Source organism: Elephantulus edwardii, unplaced genomic scaffold (genome assembly GCF_000299155.1).
Source record: "Elephantulus edwardii isolate Elephantulus edwardi_28Jun2011 unplaced genomic scaffold, EleEdw1.0 scaffold00205, whole genome shotgun sequence".
Lineage (NCBI taxonomy): Eukaryota > Metazoa > Chordata > Mammalia > Macroscelidea > Macroscelididae > Elephantulus > Elephantulus edwardii.
The window spans coordinates 5,798,857-5,814,329 of record NW_006399955.1 but is presented as its reverse complement, the minus strand read 5'-3'; positions in this window follow the sequence as shown (position 1 = coordinate 5,814,329).

Genomic DNA, 15,473 nt, shown 5'->3' with positions numbered 1-15,473 from the left:
CAAGATGTAGAGGCTCAGCTATGTCATTTACTGTTCTTAGGTCCTGGAGCAAATTCCATCTACCACTGGGTTGTTTTACAACTCGGAAGTCCGCATGCAAGGCAGAGGTGAAGTAAGGAACTAGTTATGAGGTTTTCCATCCATTCCAACAACTAAGAAATAGTGAGAAGAGTTGGGACCTCAGAAGGCATTTAGGACCAATTAGTAGGCTCTGTGTCCAGGAGAAAATGAATATACTTACCAGTAATGTTAATGCTTACCCACAGCTCTTCTGGGAGGATCTAAATCGTTGAAGTGTCCTTAGTTTTCAGCTGGGAGCTGGGGCCTGTCAGTCCTGTCAGCCACAAGGACCTGACGTGGGCCACCCTTGGCCAAGTGTCCTTCAGATCCACACTTAAAACAAGTGAGTGGGACCTTCCTCTCTACTCCCTTGCCTATCTGTGGCTCTCATCTGTGACACTGTCTGCTGAAGTGGCCCAGCTTTCTACAGTGGAAGCAATTCTGACCTCCTTTATTACCTTTGGGTGGCATTGTTTATGAGTAAGACTTTCTTTTCCTAACACAGGCCTTAAACTAGCAGCAATGGCTGTCCCAATACTTTTGGCAATTCTCTGGTCTTTTCTCTTCCCTCTAGATCCCAGTTGTTAAAGAGGGAAAAATTTAAAGAAATAATTTTGAATAATATAATTTTTTTAAGTTTAAGGCTAGTAATATTATCAATATTATTGTACGAATAATTTCTAATCCAAAGGGACACATGTTCAAATGAAGTACCTATTTTTCCTAAATGATTTTGTTAAGAATACTCTAAATGTGGATACACTTCCACTATTCCTCCTCCATGCCATGAGATATTGTTATTAGCATGAGTAGTTATAAATCAATTGCCTTCCTTACTCTAACTTAAATTTTTGATGTTTCTGTGCTGACAAGCAGAACCAACAAGGCTCCACTTAATGACGCTGCCATAGGAAGTAATAATGAAAACTCGTCTTTGCTTTTCTTAACATTGTTTCCAATGTATCCATACTCTAAGAAAGATAAAGGAAGCAATTGACATGGAGGAATATCAGGATAATCTGAAGTTGTTACTGATATCTCCATGAAAACTATATCCTTGAAACATCTACTAGAGAGATATATTATTACCCAAAACTTTATAAAGCTTTTAACAAGAGAGTATTAGAAACATCTGCCCAATAGCTGGTATTATCTGCCATTCTGCAGTTTCGTCCTCGTCAAAGTGTGGCCTCTTTTGACTCATCTTGGGGTTTCACGTTTCTGGAGGGCACCCACAGCAGTTCTGATCCTGTACAGATATAATCAAATCCTCGCCCCCACCTAATAACAAATTCCTTTTTCCATTCATTAGTTAGAGGTTCTTTATAATATATAGGCGGATTCAATTCTTTAGAGGGTTGTAATACCCAGTGTCTTTCAGCTGGAGTTTCTCCTTTTTCATTAGCATTTTAAAAATATAAAGTAAATAAGGTTTTTTGTAAAATAGTTTGAGGAGATGATATCCCATCTCCCCCTTCTTAACATTAAGAAAATAAAAGTCCACATCATAAGTATGCCAGGGATGTGTCCTATCTCCATACCTTTTCAACCTGTATGCAGAACAGATTATCCAAGAGGCTGGGCTGTATGAGGAGAAGTGTGGAGTCAGGATTGGTGGAAGATCTATTAATAACCCTGACACAACCCTGCTTGCTGAAACCGAGGAGGACCTGAAATGCTTTGCTGCAGAGGGTCAAGGACTGCAGCCTTCAGTATGGATTGAAGCTCAATGTCAATAAGACAAAGATTCTCATCACTGAACCAATTGGCAGTTTCAGTATGGATGGTGAAGAGATTGAGATTAACAACTTTAGTCTGCTTGGCTCCACGGTCAACCCTCTTGTCACCAGTAGCCAGGAAATTAAAAAACACATTGCGATGGGAAAGTCTGCTGTTAGGGACCTCTCCAGAGTACTGAAGAGCAATGGTGTCACTCTGGAGACTAAGGTGCGTCTGATACAGGCCATGGTCTTTGCAATCACTTGTTATGTATCAGAGAGTTGGACAATGACTAAGGAGGATAGAAGGAGAATTGATGCCTTTGAGTTGTGGTGCTGCAGAAGAGTATTGAATGTACCCTGGAATGCCAAGAAAACAAACAGATTCATCCTGGAGAGGGTTAAACCAGGCTGCTCCTTGGAGGCAAGGATTCTGAGGCTTCGTCTGACATACTTTGGGCATGTTGTAAGGAGACACCTGTCCTTGGAGAGGAACATCAAGCTTGGGAGGGTGGAGGGATGGCGCAGAAGACCCTCTATGAGGTGGATTGATTCAGTGACTGAGGTAATCAGGATGGGTGTGTCAGAAGCAGTGAGATTGGCACAGGATCGAGCAGGGTTTAGGACTGTTGTACATAGGGTCGCTATGAGTCGCAAGCAAGTCAACGGCACATAACAACAACAAGATCATAGGACCAAACAGTCAACATTATGGTAGATGGATAAAGGGTTGAAGCTGTCAGTGATTTAACCTTCCTTGTATCAACAATCAACATGTGTTGCACTGGAAAAGTTTGCAGTCAGGGATCTCTCGAAATTATTGAGGAGCAATGATGTTAGTTTTAAGACAAAGGTGCATCTAATTCAAGCCATGGTCTTTTCAATCATCTGCTATGCATCTGAGAGTAGGATAATGAATAAGGATGACAGAAGAACCGATGCCTTTGAAAGGTGGTTTTGGAGAAGAGTTTTGAAGGCTCCATGGACTGCCTAAACAAAAAATAAGTATGTCTCACAGAAAGTGAAGCCAGAGTGCTCCTTGGATGATGTGACTTCATCTCACATACTTTGGGTATATTTCTAGGAGAGGTTATTCCTTGGAGAGTGACATCATGCTTGGACAGGTGGAGGGTGGGCAAAAGGAGTGAAGACCCTTAACTATACGGATTGACACAGTGACTGCTGCAATGGGTTCCAATGTGTTAGGAAGTATGAGGATGGCACAGGATAGGATAGGGTTCAGATCCATGGTTCATAGGGTGACTATGGATAGTACTTAACTAGATGACACATAATTAACAACAACAACAGCAACATTTTGTTATAAATAGGCACCTGTGTGTCAATGACATTATTGATATACAATCTTAATTACTAATTTTAAGATACATGTATATTCCTCAAGTGTCATAAGAAATAAACTGAACACTTGAAAGGTACATTAGGAATACCAATGGCACATTATTCCTAATGTTGGACTACTAAGGAATGGTTGGTAGTTTGACTACACTAGCCATTTAGAGGAGAAATAGGGACAATCTTCTCCATTTGAGATTTACAACCTCAGAAACAGATGGAAGGCATCTTGAGTCAGAATAGCTCAAAAGCAGTGGAAATTTTTTTTTTTAAATACAGCACAAAGTAGACAAGTCATTCACTCAGTCATTGCTGTTGAGTCAGAATGAGTTCATAGTTAAACCTCTATTGACTTTCCAAGGTTGCAAGTAAAGTGAAAGGAAGTTGTCCATCTTTCTTCCTCAAGGCTGCTGTTCAATTCCAACTGCCAGAAAGTCACAGTCATTGGATTAACAGTGGAGCTTCTTACAGACTAGACCACCACCAGAGCTCCTTCTTTAATAGACAGTGTCTTCTAATAATTGAGTGATGTAACAATTAATGAATTATTTAAAGTGAAATATAGAATGCTTGGGGGAGGGGAACCCATTGAATTTAGAGTTAGAACTCCATAATTTCAATTTTGGAATCAGAACTCCATAGTTTTAATTGTGTCTGTAACTTATATGAGTTTGACCTTTTAAAAGTAGAAGTGGACAGGACAATTGGTATAAAAATTCAAAGATCTTAAGGGAACTAAAAATGATGTAAAAGAACCAGAGCAATTCCAACTCCTTAATAAAAAGATATAAAACTGATAAAAATACCAAGATGAAAAAAAAAATTGAACAGGTACTTCAGAAAGAATGATATAGAAATGGATAATGAGCAAATGAAAACATATTCAACATCTCAATTATTAGTAAAAATTCAAATCCAAACTAGACAGCCGCTATTGTTAGTGTTGGTAGATGCCATCACATAGATCCTGGTTCATAGTGACTCCATGAACTTTCCTATCATTTGCCATCTTCACAATTGTTGCTATATTTTAATTTCTTGTTTTATTTACTGTATCAATCTATCTTGTAAAGGGTCTTTCTCTTTCTTAATGACCCTCTACCCTACCAAGCATGCACTTCTTTCCCAAGAACTTCTTCCTAAAATCATGCCCAAAATATGTGAGACAAAGTGCCACCATTCTTGCTTCTAAGGGACATTCTGGTTACACTCCTTTAAAGTCTAATCTGTTGGTTCTTCTGACAATGTGTGTTACATTCATTGACAATACTATAATTAAAAGACATGAACTTTAAAAAATCTACTTTTTTCTTTTCCAACTTTCATTACAGTTGTTGTTATTATGTATCTTCAAGCAGAGACTGATTCATACTGACCCTCTAGTGGGTTTTCAGAGGCAGTAAATCACACAGGTGGAGATCGCCCATCTTTCTACCTTGGAGTAGCTGGTAGATTTGAACTGTGTTCCTTAGGGTTGGCAGCACAATTCCTTTCCACTAAGTCACCAGAGCTCTCATGTGTATATGAGATGGTTGCAAATACTGTGGCTCAATGTAATATCTTATTTAATCTGTTCTCTGCTGTGTCCATAGGTGTTAATTACAGATCCCAGTGAAATTAAATTCTTGACAACTTCAATATTTGTCTTTGTTTGTCATGTTTGGTTATTTTAGTCTTAAAGAAGATTTTTATTTTCTTTACACTGAGATGTAATTCATACCATACTCTTTAACATGATCTTTATTAGTAAGTGTCTCAAGTCTTCTTTACTTTCAGCAAACAAGCAAGTTATTTATGAATCTTACTTCAAACCTGATGATATCGTCTTCTCCATAGAGTCCAGATTCTCAGATTATTTTCACATTTGGGTTGAAATGTAGTGAAAAATACAAAGAAATTTCTGTCTGCCTTTTAAAGTCCAGTTTATCTCTAAACTGTATATAGAGATAAATTTCAGATACATGTGTCAGAATCATGTAGAGTGGAAGAATCCTGGCATAATGGAATATAAGAACTGCTAGATAATATATGAAAACAGCTTCTGGTCAAGAAGAAAATTATGAGAAAGAGGTATAAAGGAATATTCTAGGGTATGAAAATGTTTTATATCTTGGTGGAGTGTATATGTACGGGTTTATTCATGTGTCAAAAGTGCTTATACTGTACCCTGGTGGTTATTGTTAGGTATGGTTGTGTCTAGAATGACCCTATGAACAGCCAACATGAACCCTGCTCTATCCTGTGCCATCCTAACAATCTCTAAAATACTAAAGCCAGTTGCCGAATTGTGGGTATACTTAAGATATATGGAATTAATTTAAAACTCAAAATTCATAGCTGACTCTCCAGCAGGTTTCCTAGGCTGTAAATCACATAGGAGGGTATTGCCCATATTTCTCCCATGAAGCTGGTGGTAAATTTGAACCATGAGATAGGATCAGTTCTTGAGTTAGCAGAACAGCTACTTATGCACTAAGTCTCCAGAGCTTCCCAACTCATTATGTCAAAAAAACAAAAACAAAAACCTAAAACAACTCAACAAACAAAATAAAACACCTCATTGTCTTTGAGTTAGAGCCAATTCACAGTTGACCTGCCAGTGGGTTTTCAAATGTTATATCACACTGATTTTTATTTATTTATTTTTAATCCATCCTTTATTGGAGCAGCTAGTGGATTCAAACCACCTGCTTTTCAGTTGACAGTGTAACTCTTTACCCATCAGACCACTGTTATGTGCTGTAGAGTCACTTGCAACTCATAGCGACCCTATGTACAACAGTCCTAAACTCTGCTCTGTCCTGTGCCAATCGCACTGTCTCTGACACTCCCATCCCAATTACCCCAGCCACTGAATCAATCCACCTCATAGATAGCCTTACCCTCTTGTGCTGTCCCTCCACCCTCCCAAGCATGATGTCCTTCTCCAAGGACCCTAAATAACTTTTAAAACTAATTAGAAATTTACATAATCCATATAAGATATTTCGGTTTCCTTTCTGTGATCTGCAAGTCAGAACAAAGGTGGTCATTATATTTAACAGACATTTGAAGAAAAAAATGTACATTTGCTACATTTCACCATTGGATTTTAATGTTGCTTTCTATTTACATTTAAGCCTAAAGAGCAATCTTTAAGGAGGGAGATTTGTGGTACAGTTTAGGCAGCTGAAATATTAACCAAAAATCCAGGCAGTTCAAATCTATCAGTGGCTACTCCAGAGAAAGATGAGCAACCTCTTTCTCTGTGACTAAGAATGGTGGATCAATGGAGGATATGCTATGACTTACTTTGTACTCACTGACAATGATAATCTTCAATGAGTCCAGAATTCTTGACTGAAAATTACCTTTTGAACAGATTGCATAAATATCACATGATAGCTTAATTTAGGTATCAGACCTTCCATGATTTGGACATTTAAAAATATATTGTCTTAGTGAGCTCTGGTGGCCTAGTGGTGAGAAGCTGCACTGCAATCCCAGAGGTGAGTGGTTCAAACCCACCAGATGATCTGCTGGAGAAGGAGGAACAATCTCCTTCTGTACCAGTCAGATCTGATTTGATGGTACACACCGATTTGATGGTACACACACACACACACACACACACACACACACACACACACAAATAATTTAAAAAGTATGTTGTCTTACTTTCTGCACACCCATGTTTATCATGGCTTTGTTCACAATAGCGAAGTGTTGGAAACAACTTAAGTGTCCATCAACAAAAGAATGGATAGGAAAGCTCTGGTATATTCACACAATGGGAATTGAAAAATAAGGAACTCATGCAATATTATACAAAATGGGTGACCCTGAAGGACATTATACTGAGTGAAATATCTCAGTCACTCAGGAACAAACACTGCATAGTGCCACTGTTGTAAAACAGGACTGACATCAGGGTTGGAAGGAGACTGAGAAAGATGGGATAAATTAGGTATACTGCATTGAAAGAGATGAGGGAGAAAACTGTTTAAAAGGGATACATGATTAGGTATTATGGTCATGACAGGAGTCCTGAACAAAGGCTGCATAGTGGAGTGGACTTGGGGAGAGGGATTGTATAACAAAGAATTTTTCTTTTATTTTTCAAAGAGAAGAGCAAACTGGGAGGGAGGTATGGGCAGGAAGAAAAGTTAAACAGTGAATGAATGGAAATCCAAAGTCACTGTAAACTTTCATAAAAATTAATAATAAAAAAAATTTAAAAAATAAACAAAAAGCAAACAAAATATTGTCTTACTTTGTTCAAGTATATAGCTCCCTGCAAAGGTGTAAGTTTCTTAAAGAAGAAATTATATCTTCTTCTTAACTTACATAAATGCCAAGCAAACAATAGGTGCCAATCTATATCAATCTTACTCAACTACAGTAGTTGATTGTAAAAACCTCTGTCTTTTTTGTTTAAATCTTCTAAACCCTTATCAAACAAAAATTAACAATATTCACAATAACCTGTAGGATTTATAGTTAGTGTCAGTACTCAGTGCAAAATTTGTTATCTATCATGCATACGTTACTTTACATATACCTCACATTGAAATTTAATTTTCTTAGAAGTTTGCTTAATCCTTGATATGCCCTGTTTTCCTAAAAACTAGATCCACTGTTTATGGCCCTAGCTTCTGACTGGGACCTACTTCCAATACAGCCAAGAAGCAAACATATTCTTGGCAATGTTATTTATGGCTACTTTAAAACTCTAGTGCCATTATTCACCTAGGAGGATCAAGCTTCTGAATAGTAAATACTCTTTTTTTTTTAAATACTCTTAAAACATTGCCATCTCATAGATGACCCACCATTAGGCTTTGAAACTTTGTAAACTGCTGCTGGAGGAGACTGCCAATTTTTCTCCTGTGGAGTTGCTTGTGGATTCAAACCTGCCAGAAAAGTATAGTCTTTGTGAATCCATACTGGTTTGGCCATCAGAGCTTTCTACAGAAATCTTTTAAGCACTGGTGGTGTATGACTAACCTAAATGCCAGATAAGAAAACTGGCAGTTTACCTGAATAATAATTTCTGAACTTTTGTCTTCCTTTTAAAGCCTAGTTTACATCTAAAGTCCAGTCAGTCCCCCTAACATAGATATTTTTTGTTCTTTTCTACTTTTCACCTGGTATATGTGGAAGTTGAATTTTTAGAAGTAAAATTTTGATAACTTCAAAAAAGGTTTCCATAAGTATTCTTCTATACATTGCTTTGGTTTTTAGAATATATTTTGTTGAGTATTACCAGTCAAAATAATACTTATGGAAATCATGGGATAAAAATTTTTAAATTGATGTTAACTAAAAAGTTGGAGACACAGAGTTCATATAGACTTCTTGTTGTTATATGCCGTCGAGTCACCTGTGATTCATAATGACTCTATGTACAAAAGCCCTAAATAAACCCTGCTCTTTCCCTTGCCAATTTTATTGTCTTCAACACACCTATCCCCATTACCCCGTCACTGAATCAATCCATCTCATTGAAGATCTTCCTCTCCTGTGCAGTCCCTCCACCCTCCCAAGCATGACGTCCATCTCCAAAGACTGATCCCACCTTGCAACATATCCAAAGTATATTAGACGAAGCTTCAGAATCCTTGCCTCCAAGGAGCAGCCTAGCTTCACCCTCTCCAGGATGAACCTGTTTGTTCTTTTAGCAGTCCATGGTGTATTCAATACCCTTCTCCAGCACCACAGCTCAAAGGCATCAATTCTCCTTCTATCATTCCTAGTCACATTGTCCAGCTCTCTGATGCATAGCAAGTAACTGCAAAAACTATGGCCTGTATCAGGCACACCTTAGTCTCCAGACTGACATCTTTGCTTTTCAGTACTTTGGAGAGTCCTCTGACAACAGACATTCCCAATGCTATTCATCTTTACTTAAAAAAAAAATATTTATTTTTGCAAAAAGACAAGATCCAAACCTTTTTCTTTCTCCTCATTCATTTCACATGTGAGCCAGTAGTCTGGACTAAATAGTTTCCACAATGCTTTCTGATTCTGTTAGTCTTTCATTCCAGAATAACATCAATTCTAAATCTATATACTTTTATTTTATTACAAAATAAAAAGTCTCAACAAATTTGGTAGAGACTTCAAATAGTGAGAGTTTCATATACTGAATCTCAAAGTGCTCTTTGATGTGTTATTTCCTTTCCCAGAAATTATAAAATCATAATGTTCTGTGCTATTGAGTCAGAATAGGCTCACAACTGACCCTCTAAGTGGGGTTTTCAGAGGCTTTAAACCTGTATACAGGAAGATATTATCCACTTTTCTCCCACAAAGCAGCTAGTGGATTTGAACCATGTGCCTTCGAGTAGGAAGCACAGTTCACTGCCATTAAGCCACCAGAGCTCTTTAAAGGCATAATGCTTACATATAAATTACAGTGAAAGGTTTTGATACAACAATTTATTCATATAATTTTCTCTTTGTGTCTGTAGTACATAAGACAAATGATTGACAAGCCTTTTTGGCAATTACAATTCCTATTGTTTTGTTTCCCAAGCTTATTAATTACTCACTGTATGGCATTGAACTGTAGGGATTTTGTCCTAAACTAAAGATATCTGTATATGAGCTCCAAAGCTTAAACTTTAAAACATTATCCTACTTCTTTAGAGAGATATACTCTCTACAGAAAAGATAGAGAATTTGCAAATTTCTGGGTATGATTTCTGAGAATATTCATTGATAAAAGAGACACTTAACTTTCTTATTGAGAGATTTCAGATGTGGTAGCAAAACGGAATATTGCAACATCTTTCAGTAGACACTTCCTGCCTTCATATTGTTTAGATTTGTAGTGTGTGAGCAATCATTTGGAGACCTGAGTTGTTTTGATTAAAAGGTGAACAGAGTTCAACCCAATAAATTAAATTGGGTTTATCTATTTATTCAACATCCTGTGGGAATAAGACATTGTTGGAGGGATTTTTGTCTTCTGGCAATTCTTGTGCTACAAGAGTTTGGAAAAAAAAGAAAAGAGAGAGAGAGAGAGAATTACGTCATTGAATAAATTCAGGATATAACGACCTCTAATAGAAACCTAACTGTGGAGATTGGATTTGCCTGCAGCTTAATCTCTTGGGATTGCCATGCTTGAGCGTTCTGGAACATATTTTCCATTAAAAGCTAAAACAATTACTGCTTTTTAATATTTATGTAGCTGGGCAGTCAAAGCCTGATGGAACTGACCCTCACTGTGCTGATACAGAAGGGTAAAGGAAAGACACACAATTCACTGATTAAACATTATCTTTCCCATACTGTTTTTCTTGTTTTACTCCATTTTCTAGTTACCCATCCATTTATATATTATAACTTAATTGTAATTCTTTTTATAATTAATTTTTTAGTTCATTCTTTGACATTCTTTGAAGACTACTTTTTGGCAGTTTATAACATATTACAGAGCTGTGCAGTCATCACTACTGAACATTTTTAATTATGTCAATCACCTCAAAATAGAAACACTATATCCACTTGTAGTCACTCTCCATTTCTCCCTTCTCTCCAGTTCATGACAATCAGAAAACTGCTTTTTGTCTCTACACAGTGGACAATTTTTAACTTTTCATAAAAATGGAACCAAACAATATATGGTCTTTTGTGACTGGCTTTTTTTCTTTTAACACAGTGTAATCAAGGTTTATATATGCTGTTGTGTACCATAAAGTCTTAATCGACCAAAAAAAAAAAAAAAAAGTCTTAATCGACCCGTAGCTGACCCCCTGGCAGATTTTCAGAGGCAGTAATTGCATGGGAGGAGATTGCCCATCCTTCTCTGTGGAGCAGCTGGTGCATTCTAACCGCATGCCTCTAGGACTGCTGAGCGGGTTCTTGCCATTAAGTCACCAGAGCTCACTGATGCTGTAACACGTGCAAGTACATAATTTATTTTTTATTTCTAAACAATATTCAACATATTACATTTAGTATATCCATTGGCAAAATGATAAGCATATATGTTGTTCCTACTTTGGACTATTATTATTAATGCAGCTATGAACATGCAGATGTAAATCTTCCAATGATCATGTGTTCTAATTTGGTTGGGTAGAAGAGAAATCAGAGAGATAAATTGTTGGATCCTGTCGTTTTGCCATTCCTTGGAGAAGAGGACACAGTAATTGCTGCAATGGGCTGTTGTATATCTAGAAGTGTGAGGATGGTGCAGGATAGAACAGGGTTCAGATCTTTTGTTTGTAAGGTCTCTATGAGTCATACTTTACTCAATAGCATACAACAAGAACAACAACGTAAATCCATTTTGAAGAACTACCAAATTATTTTTCAAAGTAAATAAATAATTTTACATTCCCTTCCAGCAATATACAAGTGTTCCAGTTCCTTCATAACTTCACTAATACTTGTATTGTCTGTAATTTTTATTATATTCATACTGCTGTGTGTAAAATAATGTCTGATTGATTTTATTTCCCCAGTGAATTCTGATGGCCCAGTAAGGAGTTTTGTGGACAATCCAAAGGCTGTCTGTTCATTCCACCAACTGCAATGAATAAGAAAGATGGACCATCTCCTCCTGGATTATTTATAGTTTCTGAAAACTTGCTGGAGGGTCAGCTGTGAGTTGTTCCAACTCAACGTCAATGAGAGGAGAGAGAAAGAGTAATGATGTCCTTTGTGTGAATCTTCTTTGGAGAAATATCTCATTCCTTTCCCCATTTAAAAATTATAGTATGTGGATTTTTACTATTGAATTATAAAAGTTACCTATTTGTTCTAGATACAAGTTCCTTGTTAGACATGTAATTTACAATAAAACATTGCATTTTAGACATTTACTCTTTATAATTGTAGGCTTTTGGAAGTTATTGTTTCTTAATTCCCAGCTCTCTGTATTTATACATACTGTTAGCAATTATTGTGAAATATGTGTAATTCCTGAAACGGTATCTTAGACATAACAGAAAAGTTAAAGTAACATATATATACATATAAAATTCAATAGATGTTCACTCAGTGCTCTCCCAAACTTTCCCACGTTTCCAAGAACATTATCTTCTTTTTTTTTCTTCAATGTCAGAGTTTCTGCTGCAGAAATATATTCTGGTAAATTAAACAAAGAAATAGTTCTTGAGAAATATAGAAAACATTATCTGAACCAGTAGCAAATGTATATTGAGCTTAGGAATGGATAGGAACTACAAAGAGGATCTCACAAAATAATACAGCCACTGTTTTAAAAACAGAGATGTCCTTCAAGATGAAACTACAGTCGTCATGCAGAAAGGACCTTCAGCCCTTTTGCCTTTTAATGGTTAATTTCACCTGGAAAAATCTCAAGAATAGGAGTGTTTTGTTGCATTTAGTCACATTCCTATTTCCTGTCTGTTTAAGGATGTTTAAAGAAATAGGTATAAGTCTCTCTCTTTCCACAATAGAAGGTTCCCAGATTTATTTCAACAAAATCACACACAGTCTTTAAATAAGATGATGTTGTTAAGAAGAGAAAATTAAATCTGGACAGAAAAAAAAAATTACATATCTCCTTCATGTTTCTATCTCCTGTTGTTCTTAATAGAGAACACTGCTGTTTTAATCCTTGTGTTGCTGTCATGTAGTGTAGAGATGGAACCATCCATAGCTGACTCTCTGGTGGGTTTTCAGAAGCAGTTAATCTCATGAGAGGAGATTGCTCATCTTCCTCCCCTAGAGCAGCTGGTGGATTTAAATCATGTGCCTTCAGGATGGCAGGAAAACCTCTTGTCACTAGGGTACCTCTGCCACCGCTTAAAATTTACACTTCCCTGTAGTTCAAATACACCAGTGACTGTAGGAGAAATAGGAACAATCTCTTCCCACACAATATACAATCTCTAAAATCCAGTGAAGGTTAGCTATGAGTTATACCCAATTTAATGGTCATGAGTTCGAGTGGTTTTTTCCTCTAGAATTTTATTGGTTTTTTATATTTTTTTAAACACAATATGCCATTCTCTTTCTATTTATTTTTTTTCCTTGAAACAAAAAAAATCTATAATAGATTGGTTTATTACCTTAGCTATTTAACATCTGAAGACAGCATTCTTTTTATCATTCACCCAGTGTTTCTTTCATTCATACACCACCCACACCACAAATTCATTAAGAAAAAAAAAATCTAACTTTTGCTAATCACTGTATTGACTGCCAAAGAAAATCCATTGCCATAGAATTGATTCCTATCTTCTATTGGATTTCTGAAACTAAGTATTTATTTAGGAGATTGCTTCATTTTTTTGTCCTCAGAGTTGGTGGTGGATTCAAACTGCCAATATTTTGGTTAGCAATCTGATATATTATGCACTACACTATCAGATACAGTTAATCAGCTTTCAGGTGATTGCTAACAATTGATAATGCAATTAAAAATGCCCAAACAGTATACCCCCAGCTTTCAAGTAAATCACAAAAACCTACCCACCGGGATCTAACTTCGCCAAGCTAAAGGCTCACTCATAAGTAGGACTGGATCGATTTTTAAATACAAAGGGCCATCCACCAGATCCTGTCATAAGGCTGACAGAAAAAGAATTGATGCTTTTAGCTGTGGTTTTGGAGAAGAGCATAAACATCCAAGGATATCCAAGAAAATTGATAGAGATGTCTTGGAGAGAGTTTAGCTGAGTGCTCTTTGGAGGAAAGAATAATCATGTTTCACCTCACATACTTTGGACATGTTGCTAAGAGGTACTACTCCTTGGAGAAGGACATGATGTTGAGAAGAATAGAGGGTCAGTGAAGGAGAGGAAGACCATCATCCAGGGGAATTACATGGTGACTGCCGCAATGGGCTCTTGTTTGTCAGGGGAGGACTAGACTGGGTTCAGGTCTTTTGTTCATAGGGTCTCTGTGAGTTGTACTCCGACTCGACGGCCCCTACAACAACACTATCAGAAAAAGACGAGCAAAAGCAGACACCATCTCTGCCCTCTTTAAGCTTATTGTGTTGAATATTGAAACTAATTGAAGATGAATACAAATTAAAAGTCATTACAAATATCAAGTACTGGCAATACACAACTAAATTGATTTGACAAATCAGAGAAGGATTTTCTAAGGAAGAAATATTTAAGCAGTTTGAAAGCTTAGTAAAGGTGTTTGATGAAAGTTCAAATGATGTGATAAGTGTTAAAGGTACAGGGAATACCAAGTGGAATGGTCAAAACGTGTAAGAAGAGGAGTCCCAATCAAGGTGATGTGTACCTAGGCATTCAGATCTTCACAAGATTTGTCCAAGAGTCTTCTTTTTAGGGGGGAAGGTGGAAACAGAGGGGTGAAGATGAAGGGGATAGTGGTAATCATAGGGTCACAGAATTTAATGGGTGGGGGAGTGAAGGAACTGGGAAAGATAAAAAGTGAAAATCAATGCATTCAAACTTTGTAAATAAATTAGAATAAAAATAATTTAAGAAAAGCAGCATAACACCTTTGGAGGGTATTAATAAAGGGGATAACATGATTATATCTGTACTTTCGTTAGATCACATTGACTGCTTTATAGTAAATTCAACTGGAGAAGGCAGGAGTTTTATGAAGTTGGATCAGAAGGAACTCTGGTGGCCTAATGGGAAAGGAGTTGCACTGCAAACCCAAAGACAGGTGCCAGAATCTACCAGCTGCTCTATGAGAGAAAGATGGGCCTCTGAAACCCTATGAGTTAGTTACAACTCAATGGCAGTGTATGAGTCAATGACTATATCAATTTAGATGGTGAATATGAGATATATTCATAGATTTAAGTAATATGTTAGATACAATATCAATGGAACTTTGATGTAGGTAGAAATGGCAAATAATAAGATGTCAAGGATGACAATGAAGTGTGTGTTCTATTCACCTGAGAGAGAGAGCACCAGATGAATATCAGGGGTGGTACAAATGTTTTTATTTTAAATAATGGCTACCATAAGTTTGACTTGGACCAGGAGGCAGTCGTCAGAACAGAGCAAGGGAACACTGCATGGTTCAAAATTGGGAAGGGCGTCCACCAGGGATGGATGCATCCTATCTCCATACCTTTTCAACCTATATGTGGAACAGATTATCCGGGAGGCTGGTCTCTATAAGGAGAAATGTGAGGTCAAGATTGGTGGCCGATTTATCAACAATCTGCGTTATGCAGATGACACAACCCTGCTTGCTGAAACTGAAGAGGAACTGAAGCACCTGCTGCAGAGGGTCAAGGACTGCAGCCTCCAATACGGATTGAGGCTCAATGTCAAGAAGAGAAAGATTCTCACCACTGGACCAATTGGCAGCATCAGGATGGATGGTGAAGAGATTGAGATTGTACACAGCTTTAGTTTGCTTGGCTCCACAGTC